We start from the raw sequence: 15,760 nt of genomic DNA, 5'->3' as shown, positions 1-15,760 counted from the left end.
TAAATTATTTAATATTTCCTTTTTGAATTAAAATTTCTATTCCATTAGATTTCGGCAATAACATTGTTTGACCTAATTTTTCTCTTAAATAAGCCCTTAATTGAAAGTAACAAAATAAAGTGTTATTTGATACTTTATATTTATTCTTTAATTGATCATATGACATTAATATACCTCCTTCAAAACAATCTCCTATATATCTAATGCCTTTTTGAAACCAATTATATAAAAGTTGATTGTCCATTGTGAAAGGAATAAGTCTATTTTGAATTAAAGATCTCTTTGCTAATAAAGATTTTTTTGTCTCATCATCAACATTTATCTTATTCCATAAGTCAATCAAATGTTTTAATATAGGAGATTCTTTCTTTTCCCGTATCCATTTAGATTCCCATTTGTATATAAAATCTTCTGGTACGTTTTCTCCTATTTTATCTAATTCTATTCTAATCCATGCCGGTTTATCTTTCGCGAAAAAAGATGCAATAAATCTAAGTTGATTTGCTTTATAATAATTCTTAAAATTTGGAAGTTGTAATCCTCCTAGATCAAATTTCCATGTCAATTTTTCCAACGATATTCTTGACATCTTACCTTTCCAGAGAAATTTCCTCACATATTTGTTTAACTCGTGAAAAAACTTCTGGGGTAATTGTATTGGTAATGATTGAAATAATTATTGTAGTCTAGGGAATATATTCATTTTTATAGTATTTACTCTACCTACTAATGTTATTGGTAATTTATCAAGATCTTCCTGAATTTTTTTCAAAGTGGTGAATAATTTAATTTGTATAAGTTTTTTATGTCATTATCAACTCTTATACCTAAATATTTTATAACATTTGTTGGCCATCTAAATTGAGTTATTAATCGACATTGATTGTAATCTCCTTTAGTAAGAGGTAAAATTTCACTTTTATCCCAACTTATTTTATAACCCGATATTTTCCCATTTTCTTCTAATCTATAAGATCATTTGCGTAGTGAATGTAATGGATCTGTTAAATAAAGTAGAACATCATCAGCAAATAAGTTAATCTTGTATTCTTCCTGATTAACTCTGAAACCCTTAATATCTAGGTCCATTCTAATTAATTCAGCTAGTGGCTCTATTGCCAACACAAACAAAGCAGATAATAATGGGCAACCTTGCCTAGTTGATCTTGTTAACTGAAATGATGTTGAAATTTGACCATTTGTCACTACTTTAGCTTTGGGATTAGAATTTAAGGTTTTAATCCATTTTATAAATGATGTTCCTAATCCATATTTTTCCAATACCTTAAATAAAAACTCCCATTCCAATCTATCAAATGCTTTTTCTGCATCTAAGGCAACTGCCACACTCGTTTCCTCCCTCTTTTGCGCTAAATGGATTATACTAAATAACCGGGTTACATTATCTGCCGATTGTCTATTTTTGATAAATCCTGTTTGATCCATATGCACTAATTTTGGTAGGCATTTAGATAATCTATTAGATAAGATTTTTGCTATTATTTTATAATCTGTGTTTAATAAAGAAATAGGTCTATATGATGCCGGTTTTAAAAGGTCTCTATCTTTTTTTGGCAATACTATTAAAATAGCTGTTGAAAAAGATTCTGGAAGTTTATGCGTTCTTTCCGCTTAATGTATTAACTCCATAAAAGGAGGAATTAATAAATCTTTAAACTTTTTATAAAATTCAGGCGGAAAACCATCTTCTCCTGGAGATTTATTACTTTGAAGTGATCCCAGAGCTTCTTCAACTTCCTTCAATGTAAAAGGCATACCTAATCCCTTCTGTTCTTCTGTATTTAATTTTGGAAGAGTTATTTGTGATAAAAATTCTTCTCTTAACGTCATCATTCTTTGATTCTGATTTATACAACTCAGAATAAAAATTCTTAAAAGCCTCATTAATTTCTAGAGGCTTATAAGTAATTTCATTCACTTTTGTTCGAATTGCATTTATTGTTTTAGAAATCTGATCTGTTTTTAACTGCCATGCAAGAACTTTGTGATATTTCACCTAGTTCGGGGGTCGACAACCCGCGGCTCCGGAGCCACATGTGGCTCTTTTACGTCTGTGCTGCGGCTCCCTGTTGCTTTGGGAAATAATTGGTTGTGGCGACCCTTTTCCTGGCACATCCGAACCGACTCACAATTAGATAGCCTACGGGGGTTTGCGAGCACAGAGCTTTGGAGCCTCTGCGCCATGGGGGGCAGGTTGAGGGAGGCTTAAAAGTGAGGCTGAAGATTTCGAATAAAGTTTTTTCCTTCGACTGCAGTTACCGACTCCGTGTCGTAATTTTAGCACTGCGTGTAGCACACCGCTACATGGTCAGTATTTAATTAAAATGTATTTTATGTTAGTTTGTTAGTTTTTGAAATGTAAATCTAAATTTGAAGATTATGGTGATCTTGTACAATCTAAATAAGACGCTGTGGTGACCCATTTCCTGACACATCCGAACCGGCTCACAATTAGCCAGCGTTCAGGCTAAGGGAGATAGCCTACGGGGGTTTGTGAGTACGTGTCTTTTGCAGCATCCGCGCCCATGGGGGGCGGGTTGAGGGAGGCTTAAAAGCAAGGCTATTTAGTTCGAATAAAGCTATCTTTGACTGCAGTTTACTGACTGCGTGTAGCACACCGCTACAACGTGTTTTTATCGCTGGCTGTCCAGAGGGAAGGTGCTGAAACACTTTGTTGCGTGTCTGGAAGAAGTGAAAACTTTCCTGGGCAGCAAAGGGCTCACCTTTCCTGAGCTGGAACAGCCAGAGTGGCTGGAAAAGCTACACTTCATGGTAGACATGACAGCGCACCTGAACACGCTGAACACAGCTCTTCAGGGGTAAGGATGTACAGCCCTGCACATGTTGGAGGATGTTTTGGCATTCGAGCGCAAGTTGACATTGCTTGCCAGAGATTTACAGAAAGGCACATTGTCTCACTTCCCCAATTTGAGAGAGTTCAAACAAGGTCACGACATGATAAATTCGGAGTATTTACATTCTGCAATCATCGCAATGCAAACATCATTTGGGAAACGCTTCTGTGAGTTCAGAGAGGAAAAAAACACATTATCCTTCCCGGTCACTCCCCTAAGCATCGATCCATCCCTACTGAATACGACTGCATTGTCAGGTGTGAGTCAACCTGAACAAGTATGATAAATATTTTAATTGCCTATTATTTTACGTATATTCATGTTTTCATTGTTCAGTGAAATAGTCCTTTTATTTTTCAGGTTGACAGCTGGCTGACGTTATTTTTGGTTTGCTGCTGGCGGCAAATTTAAATCTGGCGTTTTTCATAAATACAAGAAGGACTCAAATAGACGTTGAGTATTTTACTTAAAAGTAACCTTCAACCCAACGTCTTTTTTTCGGAGTTCAAAATGTTTTTGTTGCATGCAGAAATGTAATTTCATTTTCTCTGCAGGAGTTCATCAATTTCATAAATGCAACACATTATAGTTTGTTTATACATAGCATAAAGGCAAAACAAAACGTTGTATGCAGTGTTATTTCATTTTAAATGTCAAACGGGTTTTGCGGCTCCCACTGTTTTCTTTTCTGTGGGAAACGGGTCCAAGTGGCTCCTTCAGTGGTAAAGGTTGCTGACCCCTGCCCTAGTTCATAATATCTCTGTTTAGTTCTCATAATTGCTTTTTCTGTTCAATATGTCTGCAGTGTATTATATTTTAACTTCTTATTAATAAGTTGTCTTCGTTTTTCTTCTGTCATATTTCTTTGAGATTCTTTTTCTCATTTTATAATCTCTTTTTCCAATTGATCTATTTCTATCATATATTCCTTCTTAATTTTAGAAGTATAACTTATTATCTGGCCTCTCAAATATGCTTTCATTGCTTCCCACAATATAAATTTATCATCAACTGAATGTAAATTTGTGTCTAAAAAGAACTGAATCTGCTTTTTCATAAAATCACAAAAATCTTGACGTTTTAGTAGAATTGAATTAAATCTCCATCTATAAATTGATTCCTCTTTATCTATCATTATCATTGTCATTATTAAAGGAGAGTGATCAGACAATATTCTTGCTTTATATTCCACATTTTTCACTCTATCTTGAGTATTTGTTGATAATAGGAAAAAATCTATCCTTGAGTATGTTTTATGTCTATTTGAATAAAATGAATAATCCCTTTCTTTTGGATTGATTCTTCTCCATATTATCAATCAAATTTAAGTCTTTCATCAATGATAGTTAATTTTGCTACTTTTGATTTTGTAATAGCCTTTGTTGATCTATCTAAAACTGGATCTAAACAAAAATTAAAATCTCCACCTATTAATATTTTATCATGTGCGTTAGCCAAATTCAGAAAGACCTCCTGTATAAATTTTACATCATTTTCATTTGGTGCATAAATATTCATAAGAGTCCATAATTCTGAAAAAATTTGACAATGTATAATTAAATATCTTCCTGCCGAATCAATACATTTTGTATTTTAATTGGTAAATTTTTATTAACCAAAATTGCAACTCTTCTTGCCTTTGAGTTAAATGAAGCTGCAATAACATTTCCAACCCAGCCTCTTTTCAATTTCTGATGTTCTATATCCGTTAAATGAGTTTCTTGTAAGAAAGCTATATCTATTTTCATTTTTTTTAATATATGTTAAAATTCTTTTTCTTTTTATTGGTCCATTAAGCCCATTAACATTAAAACTTTAAAAATTCAATAAATTAGTCATTATTTTTAATTATGTTACTCCAATCTATAATAATACCTAATCTTTCAACTTTCATGGTATCTTGGGAAATCTTTTTAGAAGTCTCCATGTTGCTATGTGTGTCCCCACCAATCATCCAGGCAAAAGAATAGAAGAAAAATAGAAAATAAAGAAAACAACAAAATACCCCCCTACTAATGTTGTGAAAGAAAAAAAACACAACATTACCCCCCTCTATTGTACGGGTCATGGCAATCGCCATGATTACACACGTGAATCCCGTAGTAACCGATTCAAAGGTCCCCAGCCCCCCCGCAACATAAAAAGTATATATATAAAAAAAGAAAAAACATACTATTCTCAATTAATATTTCCAAAATTTTACTTTTCTCCCTTATATCATCTTTAAATGTCCATCAGTTCCATTCGCTATCTCTGTCTTCGTCTTTAACCATTACCTTTAGAAGTCTCTATGTTTAATTAGCGAATAGATGGAAGTTTTTGTGCGAACACCTCCGCATCACGATAATCGGGAAAAAACCTTTTTCCCTCCTCCAAAAAAATTATCAGTGTTGCTGGTGACGCATTAAAAACTTATAACCTTTTTCCCATAAGACTTTTTTAGCTGGATTAAATTCTTTCTTTCTCTTCAAAAGGTTATAACTTATATCAGGATAAAAAAAGAACTGGTTTCTCTGCTATCATCAATGGACCCTTTCTTCTTTTGGCACCTTGGGCAGCCGCCCTCAAAATCTTTTCTTTATCCTGGTATCTTAAACATCTTATCAAAATTGATCGCGGATTTTGATCATCTTGAGATCTTGGCCTTAAGGCTCTGTGCACCCTTTCAATCTCAATTAAAGTTTCTTCTCCCATTTCCAATTTTTCAGGAATCCATTTTTGAAAAAAATTTATTGGGTCTTCTCCTTCCGTATCTTCTTTAAGTCCAACAATTTTAATATTGTTGCGTCTACTAAAATTTTCAAACTTATCAATTTTTCCCACGAGTTGTTTTCTTTCTGATGTCCAGGCATCATTATCATCTTCCATATTCTTCATTCTTCCATCCATTTCTTCCATTTTGACTTCCAAATCTGTAATTTTCTTTTCCATTTTTTCCTGTTTCTTTGTCATTTTATCAAACATAGCTTCCATATTTATTATTTTTTCTTTAATTACTTTTTGGTTACTTTTAATTTCTTTTAATGCATTTAATTTATACATTATTTGCCTCAATGTCTTTTTTGTATTTTCAGAGGAACTTTGATCTCCATCTTCGTCTGATTTTTCCAGAGAGTCCAGCTCTCTCTCAGATTCACTTTCACTGTCGGTTTCAGTCGCTGCTGGGTTTTGTAGTTCTGGTTGCTCTCGTTTGCGCATGCTCGTTCCTTTACGCTTGCGCAATTCTCGTTGATCTTTTCCTTTAGAAATGGCCGATGCTGCCGCAGTCTCTTGTTCTGTTTCACCGGTGGTGTGTTGTACCTGAGTCCGCGGTTCTTCGGTAGAAGTAGGCCTTGATTCTGTTCCAACTTGAGCGGTCTTCGCGGTGGTAGTTTTCTTCGTCCTCTGTTTATGAGGCATAGCTTAAAACAATCCCGAGCAGTTTATAAGTAACCTTAAAAAAGTATTGATTAACTTTTCTTCACTTAAACATTAATTTATTAACTTTTTTACGGGAGGGCTGGGTTCCAGCGTCTTGATCCTACGTCATCACGTGATGTTCCCCCTGTCTATGTTCTTTTACACATTATGGTCACCCCTTAACCTTTGCATCAGAGAACTTTACACCTCACATTTGGTCAATTAAAACACTATAAAAGTAATAAGTCTTGCCGCAAACCACAATGCACCACTTGTCAAAGCATGCCAATTTGACAGTGACTCCTGAATCTCTAGACTTTAATTCACACACATAAACCACTGCAATCCTTACTCCATAAGCCCTTACCTTCTGTGGCATTATAAATTTCCTGGCTTTTAGAAATTACATCTACAGAGTTTCCATTGTCCATACTGCTCATAACAACCTCAAATAAACTCTTCATAAATTTGTAAAACACAAATCCTTTTTCATTACATTCGCCCAATTACATTTGCTGTTTGTGGCACACACACTGAATACTGGAGGAACTCAGCAGGCCAAGCAGCATCTATGGAAAAAAGTGCAGTCAACGTTTCGGGCTGAAACCTTTGGCAGGACTGGAGAAAAAACGCTGAGGAGTAGATTTACAAGGTGGGGGGGGGGGGTGAAGGGGAGAGAGAAACACTGGGTGATAGGAGAAACCTGGATAGCAAGGGATGAAGTAAAGAGCTGGGAAGTTGACTGGTGAAAGAGACAGAAGTTGGAGGAAGGGAAGCGCCTTTCTTTGTAAAAGGAGGACTTCTCTTTCGTTCTAGAATGAAAAACCACATCCTGAGAGCAGTTGCGGCTAGATTGAAAAGCTTTCTCCTGAGGTTCTCTCAGCTACCTCGGACTGCTGGGAAGGCCTACACCGCACTGGATCTCAACAATATCAAAGATTTGGATTAACTGACTGCTAATTAGCCACTTTAATACACTGTACTGGAATTATATTCAGATGGTTAAAACAATGAAGCAATTTACTACACTGCATGGATACCTCAACCACGTTGAAACTCTAACTTGGTTCATAAGGAAATTAAATTTTAAAATTACAACTCTTCCAACAGCTGCTAAAAGAAAACCAGAAAATGCAGATCACAGAACACTTGTGGAAAGAAAACAAAACCACCAGGATGTTTTTTCCACATGGCCATTCACAACCTTTTGTGATTTCAAACTATCAGGAAGGCTCAAATGCTTTCTTCAACACTGGCTTCAATCAGCAACTTCACAGAACATCCAGGGCACTGCAGTACAGATTTACAGAATGTGCTGTGCTGCCAGAAGAATAAATCCTTTGTGCTGAATGTCAAAACAACTACAGATTGAAAAGAAAACTTTTGTATACGGTACAAATCCACACAAGAGCTCTCATTGCTATGCATCCTGACACCTCAACCTCTCTAAAAGGAAAGATGTTATTTCCCCCCCCCCACCCCCCGGCTTTCATTTCCTCTTTGCCCACAAGACACAACCACACATCCAAAAGTACTGCTGTCGTAATCTCAAATTCACTGACAATTGACAAAGTATGAATTGTCTGCATTACACACTCTCACCCACTCATTTGATGCAATGAAAACCTACAAAAAAAAAATCAGAATATTTTGCTTCACTACCATTTACCCAAGCATCAAAAATGGGAAACCATTACATCAATCTTCACTCCCAGCTATACAACATCAAAAAAAAGCATTGCCCACAACTAACTACGTTGCAAGTCAATATAGAGGCAAAGTGAACAGCTCAAGTATTCAAGGTACATTTATTATCGAAGTATGTATGTTGTTTACAATTCTGAGATTCATCTTCCTACAGGCAGCCATGATACAAAGAAAACCATGGAACCCTTTCAAAGCAAAGTATCAATAGGCGGAGAATCTCACCTGGTCCCTCAACACCAGCTCCATAGCAAAAAAAGCCCAGCAGCATCTCTACTTTCTGTGAAGGCTGAGGGAAGCCCATCTCCCACCACCCCCCCACCCCCCATCCTCATCACATTCGACAGGGGTTGTATTGAGAGCATCCTGAGCAGCTGCATCACTGCCTGGTTCAGAAATTGCACCATCTCAGATCGCAAGACCCTGCAGCGGATATTGAGGTCAGCTGAAGGGATCATCGGGGTCTTTCTTCCCGCCATTACAGACGATTACACTACATATTGCATCCGCAAAGGAAACAGCATTATGAAGGACCCCACACACCCCTCATACAATCTCTTCTCCCTCCTGCCATCTGGGAAAAGGCACCGAAGCATTCGGGCTCTCATGACCAGACTATGCAACAGTTTCTTCCCCCAAGCGATCAGACTCCTTAATACCCAGAGTCTGGACTGACACCAACTTACTGCCCTCTACTGTGCCTATTGTCTTGTTTATTATTTATTGTAATGCCTGAACTGTTATATGCACTTTATGCAGTCCTGGGTAGGTCTGTAGTCTAGTATTTTTTTTCTGTGTTGTTTTTACATAGCTCAGTGTAGTTTTTCTACTGTGTCATGTAACACCATGGTCCTGAAAAACATCTAGTTTTTACTGTGTACTGTACCAGCAGTTATGGTCGAAATGACAATAAAAAGTGACTTGACTTGGGACCCCCTACCCATGTTCAAAAAAAACAAATTGTGCAAACAGCAAAAAAAACCAGAATATTAAACAAAATTGAAAGATTCCAGCCGAATTCAGTTCAGTTCGCTTCAATTCAATCAACAAGCTGTGACATTCATTATCTGCAGGCAGCCCAATCAAAAACACCCAAAACAACAACACACAAAAAGGGGAGACCAGAAAACAGAAACACATCATACCATGAACTATGGAGTCCAATCCACAAACCCATGTCAGTTAAACCTTGCCCAAGACCCAGGACTCCAGCAACATTGAGCAAGATGGAGAGAGAGACCATTCGAATAGAGGGGCCTTCCCTCCAGAAGCAGCAAGAGGGACAGAGAAACCATAACATGCAGACACCTTCCGGCAGCAGCAAGAGGCTGGTAGATGGCCTGCACACCTGCTCACCTTCTCCACTCACATTTTAATGTTCCTTGACACTTCAGTCAGCGAGGTCAGTGAGAAATGGAGTCGATCATGGGCTTGTGTCTCATCTCCCCCAGCCTACACACTTTGCTCAAAACCTCACCAAACACCCTCAGAAACGGCAATGTGCTAGACTGCTCAAACGACCCGAAAACACACTGTCAAAACGTAGATCATAGGCTCCAACAAGTGCAGAACTAGATGTAAAAGAAGTAGTTTTGTGAACCGCCTGGAGGATGCCGCCCTTGGTCGTGTTGATCACTGGTTCCATCCCAGTGTTGTTCCCTCCCCTCAAGGCCTAGACCAAGGTCAACAACACCACTATCATGGAGCATCATCACATCACACTCTGAAAGAGACCCTCAATGTATCCTGAATGTCTTTGATGAGACATATAGGGCCCTGGGTCGTTTCAAATATAAAAAAGCCACAGGTCTTATATTTGCACCCAGCCAACAAGCCATTTATCCAGCCCTCCATACACGTTGATATCACCTTGAAAATGTAGACCACTTTCCCCATCTTGGCAACATTCTCTCCTCAAAAGCAGACATCAACTCAGAAATCAACCATCGCCTAAGTAGTGCTAGTGGAGCCTAAGCAATATTTCAGAAAAGGGTCTTTGGTGACTGTGACCTACAGGTCTGTTAGAATGATTTTTGGGCTTCGGTCATTTACATTTAGCAAATGGCTTTGGCTGCCAGTCGTCTGTTCCGTGAAAATGCATCATGGATTTAATTTGGAACAATGCATTTCCTAAAAAGCTGTGAATCCCCACGTCTGTGGGGTGGATGCAAATCAGAACGTGTGAAGTTTGTATGTCATTTCAAAAGAAAGCATTGTATATACTTTGTAAATATGGAATTGTCCTGTATGTTTAGCACATAAATATTGATCCCCATGTTGGGCCAGCAAACCTTTCCACCGAAAGCATCTCTGTATGATGCTTTGCTTTATCAAATAAAGAAGCTGCTCTGAATCTACCCAGTAACTCTCTCCAGCAATTTCATTCACCCCACAAGGTCTAAAGAGATCTTTTGGTTTATAGACCAGTCGTCCTTCCTACATTACTAAATGGAGCTGAATCATGGACCACCTACAGAAGACATCTGAAAGCTCTGGAACAATAGCACCAAAGAGTTTACGAGAGATTTTGAGGATTATCTGATGGATGGACACACTAACACCAGCATACTAGAAGAAGCCAACATGAACAGCATTTCCATTACAATAAAGCAAGACCAGCTCCACTGGATCATATCAGCCGGACACCTCACTAAGTCTCCCCAAACAGAACCTTTACCCACCAGGAGCTCATCGATTTTCCTTCGACTGGGAGGAAAGGAGATGTTGCAATTACATCACAATCAGCCTGAAGAAATTCATCGTTACATCGAAAAATCAGGAAGGCATTGTATTCAGTAGATGCACTTGGAGAAAATCTGTTGAAGAGGGAGCTGTGGTACATGACAGTGATCTCCACTGGGCCACAGAGAACAAGCAGCTGCAGTGAAAGGAGAGACTGAATGACCAAAAGACCGAACCATTAACCACAGGCACCACTTACTCCTGTCCACACAGCACCAGAATATGTGGATGCCAGAGCGGCCTCTACAGTCACCAGAGGACCCCTTAGGAGAACATCAAACTGGACTCGAGTGATCACACTTCTGCTGCTATATAAACCTACTCCATGATCAATTTAATTCTTCCCATCTATATAGCCCATAACACTCCATTTTTCTCTCATCAATGTGCCTATCTCAGGGTCTTTAAATGTCCCTGTCGTATCAGCTTCTCCAATCACCCCTGGCATTGAGAAAAAGATGCTGGCTGTCCACTTCATCGATGATTCTTGTCATCTTACACACCCCTATCAAGTTGCTTCTCATTTTCCTGTGTTGGTGATTGAAAAACTCTAGTCACTTAACCTTTCCTCATAGACATGCTCTCTAATCCAGGCAGCATCCTGATAAATCTCTTCTGCACCCCTCTATAGCTTCCACATCCTTCCAACAATGGGGCAACCAGAACTGATCAAGTGTGGTTGAACCAAGGTTTTACAGAGCTGGAATATTACCTTGCTGCAATTGAACTCAGTCCCTTGACTAATGAAGGCCAACACACACCACACGCCTTCCTAACCATCCTTTTCAACCTGTGCAGCAACTTTGAGACTCGAACTCCAAGCTCCCTCTGTTCGGAAATGCTACTAAGAATCCTGCCACTAACCTTGCACTCTGCCTTCATGATCCATCTTCCAAGAGGTAACACTCCACACTTTTCCGGACTGAACTCCATTTTCTACTTCTCAACCGAGCTCCGCATCCTGTGCCCCATTGTCACCTAGGCCAACCTTCTGCACAACTGCCGACACCACCAACCTTAGTGTCATACACAAACATACTAACTACCTTTCTATTTCCTTATCTAAATCACTTATGAAGATCAGAAAGAATAGGAGACTCAGAACACCACTTGTCACTGACCTCCAGGCAGAATATGCTCGATCTACTACCTAATGTGAACAAGTCAATTCTGAATCCACACAGCAGTTTCCATGGTTCCCATTCCACATGACCTTCTGAATGAGCCTAACATGGGGAACCATTCTTGCCTTACAAAAAGCCACCACTCTACCTTCATCGATTTTTAGATACTTCCTTGACAAACTCCATCAGGCTAATGAGGCAAGTAAAAAACCTTGCTGACCATGCTTAATAAGACTGCTTCTCCAAGAGCTTGTAAAAACTGTTTACATTGAAATTCAATGATTGATTCAAGGGCAGTAGCAATATTTTGAGTAGAAGGATTCTACAATATAAATAGGCTAATCAATGTCCTGGCCATGGTGGCTGAGAGAGAAGCATCAGTCAGGTTCTTCAGAGTCCTCTGCTCTCTGCCAAACAATCAGCCACTTATCTTGTCATAAAAGGGCCACTTTACACAGCGCACACAAAACACTCATGTATAAAAGTACAACCCACAATTAAACCATTGACTGAAACCACATAGCCAAAAAAAACAACACTCCGGTTACGCACTTACAATTAGAAATAAGAAACTGAAAATATGGCTTGACATTCAAAGCTAGTTTCACAAGAAAATGCTTTATAAAAACAAACACAGGCTGAATCAATTCAGTCTCAGCCTGCACTCCAGACTCATTGTCCATGATCTCCTCCCACTCACACTTACTAAGCCCCACGCCTTCAGCACTGTTATTGAGGAACAGCAAGGACTCAAGCCAGCCAGACCTTGGGCAGAGTGTGGCAGAAGCCTATAAGACAAACCCAGCGTGTACAGCTTTGTCTTCAATCAAGAGGACTGATTATTTCTAAATCTGTTAAAAGTGTTATATAATTATTTAAAACTACTTTAAAAACTCAGAAATAATTAAAATGAACAAGGGCACCAATCCCAACAGAAATGATAGCAGAAAAGCAGACATGCCAGTGTGGGTTTGCTTGCTTACCCCAGAACAACAGGGCTCTGCTGTGGCAGCCATTTGGCATCTAGTCACAATTTTGCTTCTGTTTTTGGTATCCTGAGATCTGGGTATTGCTGGATAGGACAGCATTTGCTCCCCATCAAATTTCCTTTCTAAACATGGCAGAAGTCGCCATATGTTTAATTGCCCTTCAAAATGGTAGTAACAATACAATTGTACTCAAGAAGCTAGCTACCAGAGAACTAGGCACCAATTTTAGAAAAGGCAAAATTAAATCTAGCCAAGTTGATATTGTAAAATATCAACCTCAAAAATGTCTAGTATCTGTGGTATAAATTGGTAACAATCCCACAAATTAGTACAGGTCTAGCTCTGTTCTAAATCATACCCAGCCAGTAATGTGCCAGTCTTCTCCATCACAATCTCTGGGTATGCATTTTTCCACCAGCAGAACAGACCCACTGACAAAGGGGTATACAGGCAGGAGGGAGTAGTCCTTATAACCCTCAAATTTGAATTCATAAGTTGAGTCCATTAGAATCCGTAGGTTTAAATCTATGACTCTGACCCCATGCAAGTCTCTCAGCATCAAGTCAAACATGGGCAAGGAAATCACTGCAAATATCAGCCAATGGTTTCCCCACTACCCAAGGAATCAATGCTCCACCATATTTAACAATATTTGGAGGATCACTGAAGGCTGTAACAACATAGAATCTATTATGAATGGCAGACATCAAAGCCCTTCACTCCAGGTTGCTTGGTGACAACCACCTCAGAGCAAGCTGGCCAATCCTGAAGGATGTAACTAGTAGACTGGGTCAGCAACATGTAATGAGCAAAACACTGACAAATCAGCCTTCCTGCCTCGCCTGAACCAGAATCAGGTATAATACCACCGGCTTATGTTGTGAAATATGTTGTTTTGCAGCAGTAATACATTGAAACACATAAGAAAAACTAACTTACAATAATATATTTTAAAAATTAAATCAGTGCAAAAAAAAAAGAAAAAAATGTGGCAGTGTTCATAAGCTCAACGTCCAGTCAGAAATTTGATGTTGGAGGGGAAGCAGCTGTTCCTGAAATATTGAGTGTATATCCTGAAGCTCCTGTACCTCCTTCCTGATGGACACAAAGAGAAGAATGTCCTTAATGATGGATGCTGCCTTTTGAAGCCATCTTCGACGCTGGGAAGGTTAGTGTCCATGATGGAGCTGGCCGAGCTTACAACTTTCTGCAGCTTTTTCCGAATCCATACATTGGCTTCCCATAACCAGACTGTGATGCAACCAACTAGAATGCTTTCCATGGTTCATCTGTAGAAATTTAAGGAGTCTTTGGTGACCTACCAAGTCTCTTATAGGCTTTCTTTGCAATTGCATCAATATGTTGGGCACAGGATAGATCGGCAGAGATGTTGACACACAGGAACTTGAAACTGCTCACCCTTTCCACTTCTGATCCTTTAATGAGAACTGGTATTCCCTCTGCTTCCTTTTCCTGAAGTCCACTGTAAATTTCTTGGTTTCACTGACATTGAGTGCAAGGTTGTTGTGACACACTCAACCAGCTGATCTATCTCGCTCCTGTACACCTTCGTCACCATCTATTGATAGTAGAATTTCAGATGTGCCATCGGCAAATTTATAGATAGTATTTAAGCAGTGCCTAGCCACACAGTCATGGATGGAGAGAGCATGTATCCCTTGAGGAGTGCCAGGGTTGACTATCAATAAGGAGATGTCATTTCCAATCTGCACTGATTGTGGTCTCCCAGTGAGGAAGTCAAGCATCCAGGGACAGAGGCCCAGGTTTTGGAGCTTGCTGATTAGAATTGAGGGTATGATTGCATTGAACGCTAAGCTGTAGTCAATAAACATCAGCCTGACACAGGTATTGCTATTGCCCAGGTGATCCAAGGCCAAGCAGAAAGCCAGTGGGATTGCATATGCTGTAGTCCTAATATGGCAATAGGCAAATTGCAGTGGGCCCAGTTCCTTGCTTAGGTAAAAGTTGAATCTGGCCATGACTAACCTCTCAAAGCACTCCATCACAGTAGATGCAGGTGATAGTCTTGATGCAGCTCACCCTGCTCTTCTTGGGCATTAGTGCGATTGCTGCCATTTTGAAGCAGGTAGGTGCTCCGACTGCAGTAGTGAGGGACTGAAGATGTTCTTGAACACTCCCGCCAGTTGATTGGCAGATGTTTCCAGTGCCCTACCAGGTGCACCATCAGGATCTGACACCTTGCGGGGTCTTCACTCTCTTGAAAGATGTTCTGATGCTGATCTTTGAAATAGAGATCACAGGGATTGATTCAGGGATTTGCACAGGTGTGATTTTGTTCTCCCTATTAAAGTGTGCATAAAAGGCACTGAACTCATCTGGAAATGAAAACTCACTGCCATTCACAATATTAGGTTTTGCTTTGTAGAAAGTAATGACCTGTTAACCCTATCAGAGCTGATTGCATCTCCAACTTCAATCAGAATTGCTTTATCTTTCATAAAATAGGCTTCCAAAGGCCATATCTGGACTTCTTGTATAGTTCTGGATCACTGATCTTGTATGCCACAGATCTAGCCCTCAGCAGACCATGACTCTCCTGGTTCATCCACAGCTTTTGGTTTGGGCATGTCTAGCATGTTCTCGAAAGCACACACTCGCATAAGGGTTAGACAGTGACAATTGCGGCACATTCATCGAGTTTAAAGATGAAAACCTAAACATTGCCTAGTCCATTGACTCAAAGCCATCCTGATGCTCCTCCACCTTGAGATTACCTCCTTGGAGCTGTAGCCTTTGGCCTCGGCCTTTGTGCTGGGAGTAGAAGTACAGCCAGGTGATTGGACTTGCCACGGTGTGGGTATGGGATGGCACAGTAAGCATTCTGATGGTGGTATAACAGTGGGCAAGTGTGATGGCTCTTCTTGGTTCCACAGGTGATGTTGGT

At 39.4% G+C, this 15,760-nt stretch overlaps 1 protein-coding gene across 6 annotated transcripts in view; it reads right to left on the bottom strand.

Moving 5' to 3' along the window:
* The window catches only part of klhl2 (kelch-like family member 2), a 172,229-nt gene that overhangs the window by 80,870 nt on the left and 75,599 nt on the right, over positions 1-15,760 (bottom strand). The window contains exon 1 of one of the 6 annotated variants that reach the window (XM_059964860.1): positions 5,153-5,252. The exons of the other annotated variants lie outside the window; for them this stretch is intronic. The gene's annotated coding sequence lies outside the window, so the exon portion shown is untranslated. Of the gene's footprint in view, positions 1-5,152; positions 5,253-15,760 lie in introns of those variants that run through there. 6 annotated transcript variants of the gene reach the window in all.

This window comes from Hypanus sabinus, chromosome 3, assembly GCF_030144855.1.
Source record: "Hypanus sabinus isolate sHypSab1 chromosome 3, sHypSab1.hap1, whole genome shotgun sequence".
Lineage (NCBI taxonomy): Eukaryota > Metazoa > Chordata > Chondrichthyes > Myliobatiformes > Dasyatidae > Hypanus > Hypanus sabinus.
Note: the sequence above shows the minus strand (reverse complement) of the source record. Positions and strands in the feature narration are given on the sequence as shown.